We start from the raw sequence: 14,383 nt of genomic DNA, 5'->3' as shown, positions 1-14,383 counted from the left end.
CATCTCATAAATACTCTGCTATACTGCCATGAACTACGGAATTAATGAACTTAAGATGTATAGTGAAGTTACCCACTGGATTAATTAAATTTGGCATGTGTTCGACTGTTCTCATGCTAGTAGAACTGAGAAAAATTTAGCAGGAAATTTTGAGGGACATTTGCCCCTTTGAGGAAGTAGTAAAGATGGAAGATTGACCCAAGTCAGTGAATGTGGGTTTTTCCAAATTAGTAGTGCCTTCATTCTTTTTTCTTTCTTTTTTTTTTTAATTGAATGAAAGATTCTTTAAATTCTGCAGTGCTTTACAAATTTCAAAAGTTTCACACACTTGATTTCTTATAATCCCTCAATAACTCTTTTTCTCCCTACCCCTACATTGCCCCTCCCCCACCCCTCTCCCCAGTACCTTTCATTCTTTCATTACATAAACTTTAACTGAATGTCTGTCATGTGTCAAGCACTGTTCTAGGCCCTTGGGGCCTTTGCCTTAATAAGAGATAAGCAGTTTTTCCAAAAATGACTTTATTTCTGGTTTTTTAAGCCCTTTGATAAGTCTTTTAATCTGCCAATGCAATAAATGTAGATATTTTTGGTTACCCTGTTTTCCTAATATCCTGAAATATAATAAAAGACACCAGCACAGTGATTTAAAGTGTAAAGCTGTTAATCTCATTCTTGTGAACTACCTTGAATACCCATGGAATCATCTGAGATAGGATGGTAAGCTATGTCAGGGGCCCAACAGGCCTCAGTGGAGCTAATTAGAGAGACACAAAGTAAAGGACGTGATGGCATCTGTCTTTTACAGGCACAAAGTTTAATCCAATAATGGTTCTTCCTTATCTTATTTAAATTTTATAATATAATCGTATTCATATTAATAATAATAAAATACTAAAATAGAATACCAATAAAAGATTATCATAAATTAGCACCAAGTAATATTCCATTGTGTGAATGTACCAGTTTGTTTTTTTCCTTTAAATCTATTCACCTACTGAAAGACATCTTGGTTGCTTCCAAATTTTGGCAATTGTGAATAAAGCTGTTATAAATGAAACAAAGATTATCATAATTGAAAACACATAGAAAAAGAACAAGCAAGGATAAATTCTGCACTTAAGAACCTGGAATATATACTAGTTTTAAAGCTAATTCATTCTATATAATATGCTTGCATTTTATTAGAACTTTATTTAATTTAGTAAACATTTGTAGAGCATCAATCTTGTACAAACCATTAAACTAATGCCTAGGTAACAATAGGAACACAAAGTGATTCCTGGTATCTCACCCTTGGGGGAACTTACAATCTGAGGTGTATTAAAAATAATACAAGGGACTTCCCTGGTGGTCCAGTGTGTAAGACTCTGCGCTCCCAATTCAGGGGGCCCAGGTTCAATCCCTGGTGAGGAACTAGATCCCATATGCATGCTGCAACTAAAAGTCCACCTGCCGCAATTAAGACTCAGCACAGCCAAAATAAATATAAATAAATAAATATTTTTATATGTGTCTGACAACATTATTTAAAAAAAATAATAAAAGAATGTGAACACATTTGAGCAATGTTGGATTGGTACCCTTGACCAAGTCATGAGTGGAGACTGAGTATGTCCCAGCTTTAAGGTTCCAAACTGAGTCTTGCCTATTAGAGTAATAGCATCTTTTAACTGATATCTTAACATCTCAATTCAGTGTTTCTCAAATTTGCAATTTTATAAACTCCTTAAAATGTATTTATTGATCTCCACTAGCTTCAGACTTTAATTTAAGAAATACTGACTAAAGAGACTAAGTTAATGATCTGTGAAGAAGTCTTTCACTTGAGAATGGGTACAGCAAAACTAAAATTTGTCATCACACCTGGAAATTTAACCAAATACATCAACATGATGATGATCATATTGGCAACCTAAGAGCACCAGCCATGCGTACCAAGAGTCTGTCCTCTAAGGAGATCCCCTGGTACCAAGGCGATCATAAGCCCAAAGGTAAAGTCAGCACTGACAAAATGGAGACATCATTTTTAAACAAAATTTTTAAATTCCCAATAAGTTTCAAACTCCTGCCTGAGAAAGACTAACCTAATAAATAATAGAGTGACTCAAAGGAAAGGAGAGTACTTTAAACCTTGCTCATGCACCGTGCTGTGTGGATTCTGATAGAGTAAAATGTAGGAACTATTTTAATTAAATTTATGAGTCTCTGACATGAAAAAATAATAAACTTCTAGAGAAATGTTTTCAGATGGTTGAATTTGGGGATTCTGTTTCACAATTTAAGGATTTTATATCATTTTTCTAAAAATCTTTTCTATCTTTTTATCTTAAAGATAATGAGAAGATTGATTTAAATGTGTTGATGCATGAAGTTAAAAATATTACAGGTGAGTGAGATGTTACAATTATTATGTGGTCTTAAAGTTTTATATGGAACTGTATTTTTAACACAATAATATTTCCTCCCTTTATTCATTCATTTAATAACTGTTTATTCAGCACTGACTACATGCTAGGCATTATCTAGGCACTTAGGGTACATCAGTTAACAGAACAAATATCACTCCCCCCAAAGAGGTTACATTTCTAGCAGGGGAAACAAGCAGTAAACAATGAACATAGTAAATAAGTGCATTATATAGTATGTTAGAAAGTGGTAAATTCTATAGAAAAAAAAAGAAAAGTAGACTAGAGTAAAGGAGACTGGGAGAGCAAGGTATGTTGGGGAAAGGAGCAGTTGTGATCTTAAATAGATAGTTGGGCCTCCTTAAGAAGGTGACATTTGAACAAATACCTGAAGGAGGTAAGGGTTTTAGCCATGTGGGGACTTCTAGAAAAAGAGTGTTGTAGGCAAAGGGGACAGGACTAAGGCCCAAAGTTGGGAGCATACCTGGGGTATTCAAGGAACAGCAAGAAGGCCAATGTAGCTGAAGCTGAGTAAGTAAGGAAGAAAGTAACAGGAAATGAGGAGAGACATGATGGGTACAAGATTAGCCAGGGCCATGAAAGCCGCACCAGGACTTGGGCTTTTTTCTAAGAGAAATGCAAAGCCATTGCAGGGTTTAGAGCAGAGGCATGATGTAATCTGACCTATTCTTTCATCAGATCTTTCTGGATTCTGTGTGGAGAATAGATGGTGGGGTGAAGGGGTGGAGGTGGAGGAAGTGGAGGAAAGAAACCAAGGGTAGAAAAAGGGAAGCCATTTAAGGGGCTTTTATAGTAATCCATGTTAGAGATGATGGTAATTAGTACCAGGGGAGAAAGCAATAAAGGTGATGAAAAGAGGGGACTTTCCTGGTGGTCAGTGGTTAAGACTGTGCATTTCCACTGCAGGGACCATGGATTTGATCACTGGTCAGAGAACTAAGATCCCTGGATGTGGCGGGGCATGGTCAAAAATAACCCAAAAAACTAGTTGGATTCTGGATATGTTTTAAGAGGAGTCACTGTAATGGATGTTTTTTGTTTTTTGGGTATTTTTGTTGTTGTTGTTTAATTTTTCCTCCAGGAATTTTTGTTTGTTTATTTATTTATTTATTTATTTATTTATTGGCTGCGTTGGGTCTTCATTGCTGCATGCGGGCTTTCTCTAGTTGTGGTGAGCAGGGGCTACTCTTTGTTGTGGTGCTTGGGCTTCTCATTGAGGTGGCCTCTCTTGTTGTGGAGCACGGGCTCTAGGCATGTGGCCTTCAGTAGTTGTGGTGCGTGGGCTCAGTAGTTGTGGCTCACAGGCTCTAGAGCACAGGTTCAGAAGTTGTGGCACACGGGCTTAGTTGCTCCACGGCATGTGGGATCTTCCCAGCCCAGGGATCCAACCCATGTCCCCTGCATTGGCAGGTGGATTCTTAACCACTGCGCCACCAGGGAAGTCCGTGATGGATGTTAACTAGACTTATTGTAGTGATCGCTTTGTAATATACACAAAGAAATCCTTCAGACAAAGAAATACTAGCAATTGAAAGTTGGGCTATCATGCACTAAAATGGTAAAGATTAAAGAGATATGATCAGGGCATCTACAGCATCTGCTGTAAGTATCAGCAAATCAACAGAATCAAATGCTGCTGATAGATCAAGATAAGAGTGAGAATTGACCATTGCATATAGCCACATGGAGGTCATTGATGATATCAAAAAGAGAAGTCCCACAAAGCAGAGTATTAAAGGGTAGGATTGGAGTGAGAGTTAATAACTAAATAGCTGAAACAGTCTACCCTTTTGGCTACTTAGCTACAGACTCAGGAGCTAAGTACAGGATATTTGAACTTAACTTCCATATAACAAAACAAAACCAACAAACAAAAAACCAAAGAAATTTAAAAAACCTTCTGAGTTTCCATCTAATAAGATGCAACTATTCTTCATACAAATGAAGATTGTCTTCACTCTCTCCCCAGAATGAGAAAAAGCAAAGTTCCAACAGTTTATCTCTGGGAGACAGTCATACCACCTCTGGGTTATGTTAATTACTTCCCAAATTTAGTTACAGCCTCAGTTGAACATTCTATTAGCTAAAGACGAACCTGTAAAGTTAGCCTATACTAAAATTTGTATTTAAATTAAAAAGGGGGACAAGAGATGGAAGAAAATACATACAAATATAGATAGATAGATGAAAGATAGACCAATAGATAGACAGACTCATGTATGCACCGCTTTCTGGCCTCATTTTTGCTGTTAAAACAATCAACGGTAAGTCGTCATTGTTTATTTATAATAGTTAATCTCTTTTTCTCTTGAAACTCTTAAGATTATCTCTATCTTTGAAGTTCTCATTATCATGTGGCCAAGTGTAGACTTCTTTTCATTTTTCCTGCTTGGAACTTATGATTCCTGAAACTGAACATTCATGCCTTTGATCAAGTCTTGAAAACTCTCAGCCCTTATGTTTCAGATATTGCCTCACCCCTTTTTTCTCTTTTCTCACTTTTGGAAACTCCTGTTATATGTATGTTGGAACTTCTTATTCTGTTCTTCATATCTTTTTTCAAATTTCCCCTTTATTTATGTCTTTGTCCTAAGTTTAAGAATTTCTCAGATCTCTCTTCCAGTTCACTAATTCTCTCTACAACTGTATCTGTATTTGTCCATTGGAATTTTAATGTCAATAATTATATTTTTATTTCTAGATATTGTTTTAATTCTTTTTCAAATTAGCCTTTTCTTTTTCTCAATTTCTTATTCTTATGCTCTTTTCTCTGTAATGGATTTAAAATATACAATGCTTCAAATCTGCCTCCCTACCTCATATGTCCAGCTTACAATGTAATTATATAAATATAACTTCATTCAAGGTGGAAATTTTTACAAGGAGCCAGCTTTTATTGTCATTATTAAAACTAATCCTATAATTCAGTCAACAGAAGAAGAGGAAGGTGAAGAAGAGGGAGGCCCAAAGGAGGAGATGGAGAAGGAAGAAAAGAAAAAAAGAAAGAAAATAATACAGCTATTATATTAGTGGTTGAATTATTCGTATTGGCCGTCAAACAGCATCTAAATTACTGAGATTATACATCCTTATTTTGCTTATTATACATGTTATTATCTTATCATTATAAGAGATTCTCTTTACTTAGGTTAAAAGAAAAATTTCTGACTCTCTCCTTGGTTCTGAATAATTAAACAAACTTTTATTATGTCTTGTTCTTCCCCCTGAACCTGGAAAGAATGTTTTATATGTACACATTTCCCTTTCTAAAGGAGAGAAGATTCATACTGAAGACCTGAAAAATGTTCTTAAAAACATGGGAATAGAGATCACAAATAAGGAACACAAAAAGCTTCTTAAAATTCTGCCAGTTTCTGGTAAGCATTTAAGTGTATTTTATTTCACTGAAGTCTAAAAATGTATTCCTTCGACAAACACTTATTGAAGCTTTGCTGTGTACATAGCACTATGCTAAACTCTGCAAGGGGAGGGACTTTGACCGCAGAGACCACGTTTCCTCAAGTTCCTGCCCTCTTAAAGAAATCTTCAGGGAAGTTTAGCTTTAGGGTTTTGTATAAGAAATTCTAACATCTGAAACATTTATGTCAATTAAAAATAGTTTTTAAAGATTCAATCCTAGCATTTTTTGAAATCCTGTTCTTATCATTTAGATTTTGGTTTAGGAAACTGGGACCTCTTCAGTCAGAAGTCCTATCACAGGACAAACATGTTCTTTTGTCCCTTTGGGAGAAATCTGAAGTCTAAGCTGGAAGAATAAAAAAGGGCAGAAGGGTAGGAAAATGAAGAAAGAAAAAAATGAAGCCAAATTAGAGGGGAGAAAATGAGGAGAAAAAAAGCTATGTGTATTTCAGCACAGCAGGATGCCACTAACAATAGGCTTATATTCCGTCCAGTAGATAGATTCACTACACTGAATTTTCTGAATACTTTTCTTTTCGTTAAGAATGAATTGTGATGAATTTATGTCTTCCCTCTCTGAAAGTGAACACTGATTCTAATGAATCATCAAAAACTCAATAGTGTTTTTTCTCACAGCTGATAAAAAAGGTGTTTGAGAAAGAATTACTGGAGGGTGTGAAATCTTTCAAAGGTGAGTAGAAAAAAGGATAAGGACAATAAATTCTGAGATTGTTGTAATTATTTTTACTGATTATATAATCAGAAAATGATGCATTTATTCAACAAATACTCAAGTGTCTACTTTGTGCTGTGTTTTTGAGAATAATCTGGAATATATAGAGTGGTATACAGAAAAAGTGTAGTTACCCATAATCCCAAGTAATAGTAGGGGTTTTTTTTGTTTTTTTGTTTTTCCTGGGGTAACTCCTGGGTTTATTTTCATATTCAGAAGGCAGAACGTACTGACAGGAGGAGGCTTTCCTACAGAGGGACGGGACCCGGCAGTCGGAGCCCCCCAGGCTGGGGCCATGGCAGAGGGCTCGGGCACGGTCTACAAGCAAACAGCGGCAGGGACCGATGGGCATGGGTGGGCAACAGCCGGAGAGTGCTGAGGGTCCCCTGGGGTGGGGTCGGCCTGGCCGTGCGGCCACCTCGAGGGTCAGCCTTGTCCCTCCCCTTCCAGAAGCGCCAAGCAAAGGCTGCAGGCCCCAGCGCTCCTGAGGGCTGGACGGGACCGAATCCAGGGGGATTGCAGCGGGCAGCGGAGCAGGCCCACCTGGGCTGCCTGACGTGTGCTCAGTGGACACAGACCAGGCAGAGATGCCTCTTCGCTGGAGGCAGAGCCCCAGGGAGGAGGCGGCCTACGCCCCACCTCTGCTTTCTGAGAACTCAGAGCTATTTTATTTACAACCCTGAAAATAACACACCCACTATGCCCCAAACAGAGAAATGAGTGGACATTTCTCTCGTACTTTAAAAGGAAGGGTCCACTGATGGAATCCAGCACCTGCCAGGGCTGGCCCTTCCACAGCCCCACAGGACAGCAGTGGTGAGCAGGGACCTCAGTGTGGGGGAGCCCGGGATCCTTGCGGCCCGAGGGGGTCCACCGTCCATCGCGCTGGGGCACTTCTGTCAGAAGAGGCCCCTGGTCAGCGGCTGGAGCCTGGTCCCCGTGTGCCTGTTCAGCTCCTAGAGAACCTCCTTCTCCTTCTGGTACATCTTCTGCCACTCGGCCTCCGTGTTGTGTGTGAAGCCCAGAAGGTGACACAGCCCATGGATGACAGTCACAGGACGTCATAGAAATCTTCATTTTCTTTGCGCTGCTGGAAGATATACTCCACTGCCAGGAAAATGTCTCCCAAATTACAGTCATCTCGAAAATCAGGCTGGGGAATTTCGCCAGCTTTCAGATTCTCGTGAAACGGGAAGGAAAGCACGTCCGTGGGGGCGTCCGCGCGCCGGTAGACCCTGTTCAGCCGCCGCATCCGCCCGCTGTCCGCGCAGACGACGCCCAGGCCCAGGCGCTGCACGCCCAGAGCCGCCTGCAGCCGCTCGCGCAGCCGCGCCCTCCGCAGGGGCACCGCGCGCTGCAGGTTGCGCAGCACCAGGATCAACGGCGGCGCCGCCGCAGCACCGCCCGCCGCCCGGCCCGGGCCCCGACCTCTCGGCCTGACGCGGCCTGACGCGGCCTGACGGAGCACCAGGCCGCGGCGCGGCGAGGGGCGCGGCCCCGCGGGGGAAGGGCGCGAGGCGGGCCCGCGGCGCGGAGGAGGGACTCGCCGCGCGGAAGGCGGCGGCCCGCGGCCCGGCCGCCGCATCCGGAAGCGCCAGCCGCCCTGCCGGAGAGCGGAACCCGAGCCAATAGCAGTTTTTTTATTATAGAATTGACCCTTGAAGAACAGGGGTTTGAACCGCATGTGTTCACTTATATGCAGATTTTTTAAAATAAATACATACTACGGTACTACATGCTCTGCAGCTGGTTGAGTCTGAGGATGCAGAACTGCAGATGCAGAAAGCCGACTGTAAAGTTATACGCAGATGTTGCACTGCAGAGGATGGGCGCCCCTAACCCCTGGGTTGTTCACGGGTCACCTGTAGTTCTCTGTTCTTTTTTTCCCGTGTTGTTTATTAAATTACTGTATATTTTATATATCCTACACTTCATTTAAAATTTGTGTAAGAATTTCACCATAGCATTTAAAAATTCTTTGTAAACATCATTTTTAAAGACTATATCATCATGTTGTGTTATAATTTACTTAATCATTCTTTTCTTATTGAACATTTAGGTAGTCTCCAATCTTTTGCTCTTATACATCTGTGATCTTTACACATAAATATTGATTCAACTTTAAAGTCATTTTCTTTAGATAGAGTCTTCCAACTAGAATTACTGGGTCAAAGGATCTTAACATGTTTAAGGCTCTGATGTATATAAATGAATGAGTACCCATTACCGTTATATGCTGGCCACAGTATATTATTTTCACATTTTTTGACTCTTGCTCATTTGACAGATGAAAAATGGAATCTATATTTTTTGTTGTCAGTGAAGTTGAAAATGATTTTTTATCATTATGTCTTTCAATCTTTTAGTTATTTGTCTGGCCTCTTGCTCATTGTCCTATGGCATCTTTGCATTTTTCCTATTAATTTGAATGACTTCTTTATAAAGATATTAGCATATTGTCATACCTATAGAAAATATTTTCCCAGTTAGTTATTTGCCTTTTTATTTTATTATGTTGTATTTTTAACAACAGCTTTATTGAAGTATAATTCACATACCATAAAATTCAGCCATTTAAAATGTACAATTCAATATTTTTTAGTATAGTAACAGAGTTCTACCACCATCACTACAATCAATGTAGGACATTTTCATCACCAAAAAGAAACTCTACTAATTAGCAGTCACTCCTCATTCCCTGTAACTCTCCCAGACCCAGGAAACCACCAATTTACTTTTTGTGCACTATATTGTATTTTGATATACAGATATTTTTCATTTTTATGTGTTTATGTCAGTCATTCCTTTCGTGATTTCTACTTATTTTGAATTTAGAAAGTCTGCCTCATTAACTAGTTTTTCTTTATGTATAAATTACATTAAGAAGGTAATTTATTGTTACTGTAGGACGTTTCAAATCTTACTTTCTGACCAGAATGACATGATTTGGTTGTTGTCTTTGCCTAATTTGCAAGAGTTGCCAAACTCTTTCTATAGTTTTTTCTCCCCTATGTAAACTTCTCCCAGAAGTTAGTTATGGGATCATATTTTGTTTCTGACTCCGCACAACTTGCTGTAAAGCTTGTTCATGCTTTCATTTCTAACTAGGGGTTGACAGCCTGAATTTTTCATTTTGTGACATTCTTATCTACTTTCTCTTCTTTTTATTAAGGAGGAAAGGTTAGTATCAGTGACCTAAGAAATGTTCTACAAAACACTAGGTTCAGACTTGAAGCAAATGAAATCCAGGACCTGCAGACCCACCTACCAATTACTGGTGAGCCTTTAAGACACCTTTATCCTGTAGACAATGACTCATCTCACTCTTAAAGCAGTGAGGAAAGACATGCTTGGAAGAGAAAACTGGAAGCAGAGTTACAGTTTAGAGGCTGTTGCTGAAGTCCACATGATAGAGCTTTATGAGGTCCAGATAATAAGGGTTTTATTTAGGGAACCACACTAGTTATATATGGGGAAGACTGATTTGATGTGGTATGTAAATGGGAGGGAGAGAATAAAAGTGTGAACCAAAGGTTTATGGTTCATATGATTGCCACAGAACAAAAAAGGGGGAGTGGGGAGAAGCAGAAGAAAGAACAGAACAAAGAGAAAAATAATTTTTAGGACATAATTGAAGTAATTACAGGATATTTAGATACAAGGTATCAGCCAATTGAGTAAGATAAGGAAGAAAGATAAGAGAAAGAGATGAGAGAGGGTAAGAGGAAAGAAAAAGAGTAGGAAAAGGTGATATAAAGATATATACGTAAGGATATAGACTAACCATTTTTTTTAAACAGCGTAACTGAGATGCTATCAGGGCTGAGTTGAAAGGAACCAGACTGAAGAAAAGGAGGGGAGTAGTCTCTTCTTTCTTCACCAGATGAAGCAGATCACCAAGAATCTTGACTGGCATGAGGGCTGGTTTCAAGTTTCTTTATAATAGCGTGGAACCTCAAGGACTATAAGAAAAATATCTTTTACTAGAGCAAGACTTCATTATTCAAGGATGAAGGTCATGAGTTTTAAATACATTTCTTTCTTTTATTAATTCATTCAGCAAAGATTTATTGAGTACCAACAATATGCCAGCATTATGTTGTATTGCTTTATTTACTTGGCAACTGTTTACACTATGTCTGTGCAATGTGTTTACTAGAAACTGAGACTGTTTAGGATACAGGAGGAACAGAGACATGATGTCTGTCATCAGAGGTGCTTACAATCTAGAGGAAAATGTGAAAATACAAGAGTGCCAGCAAGGTTTGAGGATGAGGATCTCCTGAGCTAAGTGGTAAATACATACTGAAGTTGGATTAGGCAACAAAAAAAGCAAACTGAATCTTGCCTATTGTGGTGTGTGCCCTCTAGCCCAATGGCTCTCAAACTTTTGAGTATCAGAACTTCTATACACTTTAAAATTTTTTTTACTTTTTTAAAATAATTTTTGTTGTAGTATAGTTGATTTACGATATTGTGTTAGTTTTAGGTGTACAGCAAAGTGAATCATTTATACATATACATATATCCACTGTTTTTTAGATTCTTTTCTCATATTGGTCATTACAGAATATTGAGTAGAGTTCCCTGTACTATATAGTACATCCTTATCAGTTATCTATTTTATGTATAGTAGTGTGTATATCTCAATCCCAATCTCCCAATTTATCCCCCCTCATCCTCCCCTAGTAAGCATGTTTGTTTTCTACATCTGTGATTTACACTCTTAAATTTTTATTGAGGATGCTAAAGAGCTTTTCTGTTTTTGTAGATTATATCCATCTATTAATATTACATTAGAAATTAAGACATTTTAATTTTTATTCTTTTTAAAGTAAAAATAAATCCGTAACATTAAATTGAGCACATATTATTTGAAAAATAACATTTGCCCAAAATAAACAAAAAATTTAGTGAGAAAAGGGTCATTGTTTTACATATTGATAAGTCACTTTAATGTCTGGCTGGTTTCTCACATCTGCTTTTACACTAAATCTATTGTAATATGCTATTTGGGTTGACATATATACATAAAAACAACCTGGCCTCACACAGACATATGTAATTGGCAAAGCAAGGAGTATTTTAATAGTCTTTTCAGATAATTGTGGATATTCTTCTTTGATATTACCCCAAACCGCAACAAGTAGTAGCTTCTTAAAGTTTAGTTGTAATATGGGATCAGAAACCATATCAATGAAATTTTTATTCTTGGTTACATTAAAATCTATTTGTCTATCTTACACTTTCATCTTTTACCAAGATTTTGTAATATTGTGCTTTGGTCATTTGGAAAATATTGGTTCACTGAGTTATACAGATCTTCCAAATAATGGCACATTCCATTATTCAATATCAAAAAATCACATTTGCTAATATCTCAAACAATTTCATCAAAAAAGTGTTTAAGTATTGGGAGGTATCAAGTCACGGTGCAGATATAAGGTTTCTAAAACTCAAATTTTTGTTTGAAAACTTGAACTCTACCATTGAAACAGCTACTGTCAGTCGTTTTCTTAAAATGGCAGGCTTACTTTATTCATTTTCAAGAAGATATTTCCCAAACACCAAATTCTGAACATCTGTATTTTTGTCTGTCAGTCATTTTCTCAAGTGAATATGGTATTCCACGGAAAAGCAGCTAGTTTACTTGCAACTCAATCACACTGTTCTTTTCCTCAAGAATCAATGTATTTTAGTATGCAGCTGAAGTGCTTTATGCAAACTTCTCGTTTCACTATACGGAATATTAAAAATATGTGTTCTCAAGGGCTAAGATTTAATAAAATTAATAATTTGTGCTGCTTGTGGTTAAGAATCTGCCTGCCAATGCAGAGGACACAGGTTGGATCCCTGCTCCAGGAAGATCCCGCAAGCTGCGGAGCAACTAAGCCCATGCACCACAACTATTGAACCTGCACTCTAGAGCCCATGAGCCACAACAATTGAGCCTGTGTGCCACAACTACTGAAGCCCATGCACCTAGAGCCCATGGTCCACAGCAAGAGAAGCTACCACAACGAGAAGCCCGTGCACCACAACGAAGAGTAGCTCCCCGGCCTCCCTGCAACTAGAGAAAGCCCATGTGCAGTGTCAAAGCCCCAATGCAGCCAATAAATAAATAAATTTATAAATAATAATAATAATAATTTGTGCTGCTTTATCAAAGACGTTCTTAAGTGAAACTGACATTATTTTACTTCAAGCCTGTACAGTGAAGAACACAATGACTGCTGGTACGCTTTGTTGCCACTGCCTTGATTCATGCAAAAATGCCAGCAGTTTTACCCACTCTCACTTTTGTACCATGAGTGCTAATGTCAACACAGTGAAAAAGGCAGAGTATTGGGTGACTCTAGAAGTCCATGGACTACACATTGAGAGTTGCTGGGCTAACCTGTCTCAGTCTATTCAATGCAAAACAGCTAGGTCTCAAAGGAGGATAACTTGCCTATAGGGTGGAGCTGATTTCAAACAAACAAAAAACTGCACTCACCACAATACTCTAAAGATTTTTAACAGCTAACTGCTTGTGAAATAAGAAAGAGGTTATATTAATTGAATGGATATATACTTAGAGCTTAAATCTTCTTTATTGTAAGTTCTTGTGGATTTAAAAATATAATAGGATTTCTTAGGTGGTGCAGTGGTTAAGAATCCACCTGCCAATGCAGGGGACACAGGTTCAATCCCTGCCCCAGGAAGATACCACATGCTGCGGAGCAACTAAGCCTGTGTACCACAACTATTGAGTCTGTGCTCTAGAGCCCATGGGCCACAACTGCTGAAGCCCATGTGCCTAGAGCCTGTGCTCTGCAACAAGAGAAGCCACCACAAAGAGAAGCCCGGACACCACAGTGAAGAGTAGCCCATGCTCGCCACAACTACAGAAAGCCTGTGTGCAGCAGTGAAGACCCAACACAGCCAATAAAAAATAAATATATAAATAAATAAATTTACAAAAAACATGTATATATATATAATAAAGGACTTCCCTGGTGGTGCAGTGGTTAAGAATCTGCCTGCCAATGCAGGGTACACGGGTTCAAGCTCTGGTCTGGGAAGATCCCACATGCCGCAGAGCAACTAAACCCATGTGCCACAACAACTGACCCTACACTCTAGAGCCCAAGAGCCACAGCTATTGAGCCCACATGCTGCAACTACTGAAGCATGCATGCCTAGAGCCCATGCACCCCAACAGGAGAAGCCACCTCAATGAGAAGCCCACACACCACAATGAAGAGTAGCCCCCTCTTGCCACAACTAGAGAAAGCCAACGTGAGCAACGAAGACCCAACTCAGCCAATAAATAAATACATAAATAAATTTAAAAATATATATATAAAATAAAAATTCTAGAATAAAGCATGAAAAATTATTGGAATTCCATATAGCATATCTTTAAGAATTTTTATTGAATTATAATTGACATAAAATGTTTTATTAGTTCCAGGTATACAGCCTAGTGATTCAATATTTTTACTGTGACGTGATCACAATAATCCAGTTACCATGTGTCACCATGCAAAGTAATTACAGTACTATTGACTATATCCCCTATGTTGTACATTACATCCCCATGACTTATTCATTTTATAACTGGAAGTTTGTACCTCTTCTTTCCCTTCATCAATTTTGCCCATCTCCCTGCTCTCCTCCCCTCTGGCAACCACCAGTTTGTCCTCTGAATTTATGAGTCTATTTCTGTCTTGTTTTGTTTGTGCATTTTGCTTTTTAGATTCTACATATAACTGAAATCATATGGTATATGTATGTCTTTCTCTGTCTGACTTATTCC

General features: G+C 38.6%; 1 pseudogene; it reads right to left on the bottom strand.

The window, feature by feature from the left end:
• Nucleotides 1-6,594: 6,594 nt before the first annotated feature.
• LOC130839621 (endoribonuclease YbeY-like) lies at nucleotides 6,595-8,266 on the bottom strand (annotated as a pseudogene).
• Between the last annotated feature and the right edge of the window lie 6,117 nt (nucleotides 8,267-14,383).

Source organism: Hippopotamus amphibius, chromosome 17 (assembly GCF_030028045.1).
Source record: "Hippopotamus amphibius kiboko isolate mHipAmp2 chromosome 17, mHipAmp2.hap2, whole genome shotgun sequence".
Taxonomy (NCBI): Eukaryota; Metazoa; Chordata; class Mammalia; order Artiodactyla; family Hippopotamidae; genus Hippopotamus; species Hippopotamus amphibius.
This window is presented reverse-complemented; position numbering and strand designations above follow the sequence as displayed.